The sequence below is a fragment of the Ovis aries genome, chromosome 14 (assembly GCF_016772045.2).
Source record: "Ovis aries strain OAR_USU_Benz2616 breed Rambouillet chromosome 14, ARS-UI_Ramb_v3.0, whole genome shotgun sequence".
Lineage (NCBI taxonomy): Eukaryota > Metazoa > Chordata > Mammalia > Artiodactyla > Bovidae > Ovis > Ovis aries.
In genome coordinates this window covers 25,364,933-25,370,932 of record NC_056067.1, presented here as the reverse complement: position 1 = coordinate 25,370,932, position 6,000 = coordinate 25,364,933, and the positions used below count along the sequence as shown (strand labels likewise).

At 52.1% G+C, this 6,000-nt stretch overlaps 1 protein-coding gene across 1 annotated transcript in view; it reads left to right on the top strand.

Annotated features, from left to right (window-relative positions):
• Positions 1 to 1,845: 1,845 nt before the first annotated feature.
• Positions 1,846 to 6,000, top strand: part of KIFC3 (kinesin family member C3) — a 56,651-nt gene continuing 52,496 nt past the window's right edge. The window contains exon 1 of the mRNA XM_042231717.1: positions 1,846 to 2,714. The gene's annotated coding sequence lies outside the window, so the exon portion shown is untranslated. The remainder of the gene's footprint in view (positions 2,715 to 6,000) is intronic.

The following is a 6,000-nucleotide window of genomic DNA, read 5'->3' as shown; positions in this document are numbered from 1 at the left end:
AGATAAATATTTTGTTATGTGTAAAACCATTTTCTTCATCCTGAGTTTTTTTTCCTTCTGCTTTTAAGTGGTATTAAAATATTTTCATGGATTCCCCGCCCGCCCACCAAATACTATAGTCCTTGGGCATTGTGTTCACTGTACCTACTGACTTTCCTAAACCTCAGTTTCCTCATCTGTAAAATGGGTGTAGTGACAGCATCTGCTTTGGTCCATAGCAATCAGCTTGTGTAGAGGTGGCCTCCAGCCCCTGGCATCTAGTTAGTGCTCAGCTGGGAAGGCTGCTGTCACTGCCCTCTGCTGGGGGGCGACGGGCTTGCTGTTAGGGGGACTGAGTAGTTCCCCTGGGGGCGGGCTGCTTCTGAGGCATATAGTCAAAGGCCCGTATGGGCGAGGGTTTAGGAAGAAGTCTGCCTCACAAAGCATCAGCCAGAAGAGTGAGCAGAGCCCGCTGTCTGCCCAGGCCTGTGGAGAGGTTGGATCTGTCAGGGCAGAGCTGGGATGAGAAACCCAGGCTCGGACCCCAGCCCAGAGCCGTCAGGCCCCACCCCGGGCTGTCTCCTCAGGGAGACAATCACAAGCGCATCTAGGCAAAGACGCAGACCAGACTTTGCTGAAAACATTGCTCCTGCTGCCCACATTGCAAAGGCTTCAACCCCCACCACCCTCCCCACCCCCCGCCGCCGCTCCATTTCCTCAAGGCCACGTGCCCGTGTGAGCCACCACAGGCAGCGCCCAGCGAGGGCCACGTCCCCATGTGGGCCACCACAGGCAGCGCCCAGCGAGGGCCTGACCTTTGATGGCCCAGCCTGGGGCCAAAGCGCCGCTCTGCTGCTGAGTGGGCAGGTTGCTTCACATTGGCTGGCTCACTTGAGAAAGGGATGTAAACACACATCTTACCTCATGGGGCAATTGCAAAGGTGATACAGGTGGCAGCGTGCGTGCGCGTGCACACACACATACACACACACACACACACGGCTCCATCCTGAGACACACACACACACACACACACGGCTCCATCCTGAGACACACACACACACAGACACACACACACACACACACATGGCTCCATCCTGAGGAGCAGGAGGTCCTGGAGCTGCTCTCTCCTCTCATCTCCTTCAGGAAGCCACTCAGGAGTAAGCCCATGCCTGGGGGCGGGGTGCGGCCCAGGGTAGAGCCACCTGGGCTACAGATCCAAGTGGAATAATCCTGGAATCCTATCAAGGAGCCGCTGGAAGAATAAAAGTGAACACATTTAAAAACACTTACAATGCTACCTGGTCTGCAGTGACTGCTCAGTGGGTGTTGGGTAATGTTTTTTCTCAATACACAAGCCACAGATGGCAAAGGGGCTTCCCAGGTGGCACAGTTGGTAAAGAATCCACCTGCAATGCAGGAGACATAAGAGACATGGGTTCGATCCCTAGGTTGGGAAGATTGCTTGGAGAAGGAAATGGCAACTCATTCCAACTGGAAACTTCCATGGACAGATGAATGTGGCAGGCTACAGTCCATGGGAGTCATAAAAAATCAGACACTACTAAGCGTGCTCACACACCCACACGCAAGCCACAGATGGCAAAGTGGCTATAGCCTCCAGGACAAAACCTTCTAGAACTTACATGGGCTTCCGGAAATGAGAGTCCTCAGTTCCTTCCTCTCCAAATTGCCCACTGGAAGGTTTGTCGTTCAGGGAGTGTTGGGGAGTTTCCCCTAAATCCATGGCCTCTTTGTTGCTGAGACTCAAGCTGCTGACTTCTTAACTTCAGGAAATGACCATGTACTGGAGGCAGAGGGGGGTGGGGCCTGTCACCCTGATAATAACCACAGTGGGTTGTGTGGGCAGCAGGAGAGCCTAGAGAGACTTTGAGCTCCAGGAACTTTGAAGGAAAGGGAGAAGAAGGGGAGGGATTACAGGTCTTGAGTGCCTCTTCAGAGCCAGGCTCCAGGTGGCTCTTTGGCTCTGCTTCGGATTTGTGGAAACAACCTTGCGTGAAGCTCTGTCAGGGGAGTGGCCTGGGAGACGATCAGTCAAGGCCCTTGGCTCTCTGGCTTCAGCTCTTTCTCTGTCCTCACTGTGGGCAGGGCCCTCGGTCTCAGGGCCAGCTGGACACCAGGATGGGCCCAAGGGGGAGCTCCTGGCTTCTGAGGGCCCCAGACTCAGACCCCAAACTCATTGGTGCCAGACTCTGACAGCCACAGGCTGCTCCCAGCTCTGTTTCCTTTCAGATTTTCTCTAGTGGATTCCCTTTCTTTTCTTTTTCTTTGCTATTGTTGTTGGCTGCATATCCCAGCATGTGGGATCCTAGTTCCCCGACCAGGGATCAAACCTGCACCCTCTGCAGTGGAAGGACAGAGCCTTAGCCACTGGACCACCAGGGCAGTCCCTCTTTAGTCCAGCGTGAGTCCTGACTGAGAGATGACAAAGTCTGTACTCTTTCTGAATGGTGTTTTCCTGAAGAGACTGTTGTTAACCCGAGTGCTCATTGGCTGCTGGCATAAAATATTAATACCTAAGTGAGTGTGTGAGCTCTGGAGCCTTCCAGGGGTAGGGTCTGGTTTCACATCCCGAGGCGAGACGACAGCTGCAGGCAGTGTCTGCGGGGCCCGGAGGCCCTGCGCCTGCTGGGAGGCACAGCCCTGGCCCAGCACAGCTGCTCCACAGCCAGGTTCCGGGGAGCTGAGGTCAAGAAGCACGGCAGCCGTGAGAGGTATGTGCCCTGGTGAACAAAGTGTGATAAGGAATCTGACTTCTGGAATCTGAACTGAACTTCGCTGGCTGTTTCTGTGACTGTCGGTGCAACAAATTGGTTTCTTCCTATATCGTGATGAAATCTATGTACATAGACACACAGAGAAGTGATAGTCAGATGCAGTTTTCTTACATATATTCTGTTCCCCTATGCAATGGCTTCTTAATATGGTATCTGTGAATCTCCCTTCAGAGCTGAATTTCTGTAAATCATTGCATAGGGTTTTTTGTTTTTTTTTTTTTTTCTGGAGAGGAGGATTTTTTATTTTGCAGTAGATTCTCAAAGGAGTTGGTGGTCCCTACCCCAAAATTAAAAATGATAATGCTAACCATTCCACTTTTTGGGAATATCTACAACTACTTGTAAGTGACAGCAAAGATCCACGGACTGAAACATTTCTGGAAGCACTGTTTGTGGTTGCAAAAGACTAAAAATAACACAATTATCAGCCAACAGAGGTGGTTAATCATTTGGGTGTGTTCACCCTTTACACAGTGGTAGGGGGCAAGTCTCTCTGTGATCTGGAGAGCTCTCTGGGTGGGTGAAGTAAGAAAAGCAAGGTGCCAGACAGAGTGTGTGCTGTGCTGACACTCGTGGGTAAGCTGGGCATTTCCTGCATGCGGGGACTATCTCTCAGAAGGATCCACCAGCCGCTGGCCACAGTGATCGTCTCGGAGGAAGTGAATTCTGGGACAGAGTTCAGGCGTGAGAGGAAGGCTTGCTTTCATCAGAGTCTGTACTGTTTGAACTTGTCCAGTGTCCAAATAGTCCAACCAGAGAACAAAGAGGACCTGAGAGGAGAGGCCTGTGAATGTCAGAACTGGGGGCTGAGCAAGAAGCGGCTAATTTGAGTGGGCAGCTGCTACTCTTCTAAATTAAGAAGGTGGCCAAGGTCAAAGGCTGACTCACAGCTGGCCCCACAGCGGCCAAGGGAGCTCAGTGGAGGGGCGCCCTCCTTGCAGGGGGTCTGACAGCCTGCCACATGCAAGCTGGTATCCTCGTGGTAATGATGATACCTAGGGCTTTCGTGAGTGGGGCTCAAAGCACATGTGCAAACCCCATTTACTCTCCTCAGAGCCCTTCGAGGCTGGGGGGCTATAACACAGACCCTCGATGTCTGTTGGGGAGGGATGGGAGGGAGGGAACCGGGCTGTGATTCAGGACGTCCGGCAGGGGTGACTTTGCTCCACCTCACCCAGGAAGGGAGTCCCCCCAGGAGGTCACAAGCGGCCTGGACTGCCCACGGGCCTGCCCCAGGCAGCTGCCAACCTGCTAGGCCGGCCAGGCTGTGTGAGATGTAGGTCACATTCCTCAGCCATGAAGCACCTGGTTGACAAGGCCAGAGGCCTGGTGTCCATCCATCCTTCACACAGATTTCCGATCACAGTGAGAGCTGAGTAGGCCTCAGATGCCGGTTAACTATTTCCCTGAGGCAGAGTGAGCAACTGATCAAGAGGTGTCAGTGGGGTGGGACTGGCCTCACCAAGCTGCCTCATTCCACTCTTGGGGCCTCACGGCACAGAGCTTTGAAATCTTGTTCTCTGAGAACACCTTACTTGCCTGTAAATCTCTGGCCTGGCTCTTGTTGGGTAGGATGAGGTGTCTAGCCTGCATTCTGCCCACTCATGGCAAACCTGTCCCCACACTGTAGAGACAACCCAGGGGGGCCTCCACCAGGCAGGGTAGGGAAGCTCACTGGACCCACAGGGGCCCACAGTATTCATCCATACAGTTCACCTGGAAATGGGTGGCTCACTATGCCAGTTCACATAGGACTGAGGGATTTCCCAGGATGGGTGACTTTCAGCACTAAAACCAGGACAGTCCTGGGCAAACCCGGATGGCTGATCACCTTCCCTGGAAGTCTGCCAGCAGAGGGACATGCCAGGGCTCTCTGCATCCTTTCAAGGGCAGGGATTATGCATTCCTTTCTTTTTTTCCCCTTTTATAATTACAGACTTTGGACTTCCCTGGTGGCACCATGATAAAGAAACCATCTGCTAGTGTAGGAGATGTGGGTTTGATCCCTGGGTCAGGAAGATCCCCTGGAGAAGGAAATGGCAACACACTCCAGTATTCTTGCTTGGGAAATCCCATGGACAAAGAAGTCTGGCGGCTACAGTCCAAGGGGTTGCAAAGAGTCGGACAGGAGTTAGCCACTAAACAACAGCAACTTGCAACAAAGCCCGGGTCTTTTCTTTTCTTTGTATTTCATGATGTTGATGTTTTCGAAGAGGACAGGCCAGGTGTTTTGTAAATTGCAGGGCCCTCCAGCAGTGCCTGGTGTGTAACTGGCTGCGTATAATTGCTACCATGTTGCCCACCATGTACCAAGATCATCCCATGCATGATCTCATTCATCTCTTCAACCACCCTTGGAAGGACAAGTGATATAATTATGCTCATCAAGCACTCAAGGAAAACAGACTCAGAGAGGTTAAAGCACTTGCCTGAAGTGGTTCAGCCAGAGAGAGGTAGGCCTGGATTTTAACTCGGGAGTCAAACCTCCTAACTGCTGGGCCATTGTGTCCTGGAGAGCTTTCTTGTTTTATTTGCAAGTGTTGTTTCTTTTAACTTCTGAAACTCTAACATCAGCAAATTGTCGTCAAGGTCACCAGCCATCCTCTACCCAGAACTGCTCCCCATATACTGATTGAGATAAGGTAGCTGACCTGTGGACTTTCCCTTGTAAGAAAAGAGGGGGCAATTAACCGTGAGAGCCTTGAGATTGTGAGCAGATGGGTGCAAAGGGTTATGGGGTAAAAGTTCACCTCTGAGTCTACAAACCCCTGCCTTCTGATCTGAGTCCCTGTTCTTGGTTCTGATCTGAGTCCATGATATGAGTTCCTGTTCTGAGGTATCTGAGTCCCTGTCCTGTGTTCTGATCTGAGTCCCTGTTATGGGTTGGAACAGGATATGAACCAAGGAACCCTCTCTGGTCTGGTCTCTCTGTTTGTGGCTGGAGCTGAAGTGGCAAAGAGTCACCTGGCTCCAGTTACTGCCTTTGCCCCTGCCCAGTGCTGCAGCCTGAGGTAGAGCATCTTCTCATAGGGCCTGGTCACTCTTCTCCAGGAAGTCTTCCAGGCTGAAGGCCCAGCAACCCAAGGTAGCCCCTACGTCCTTTACTCTGACCCCATCCCTGACTCAGCCCCCTCCAGAACAGCCTTCCTCACTCACTGCACGTGATAAATATTCAGCACCTATGAATGAATGGGTGTAGGATGCCTTGGGACCTACCTTTTGT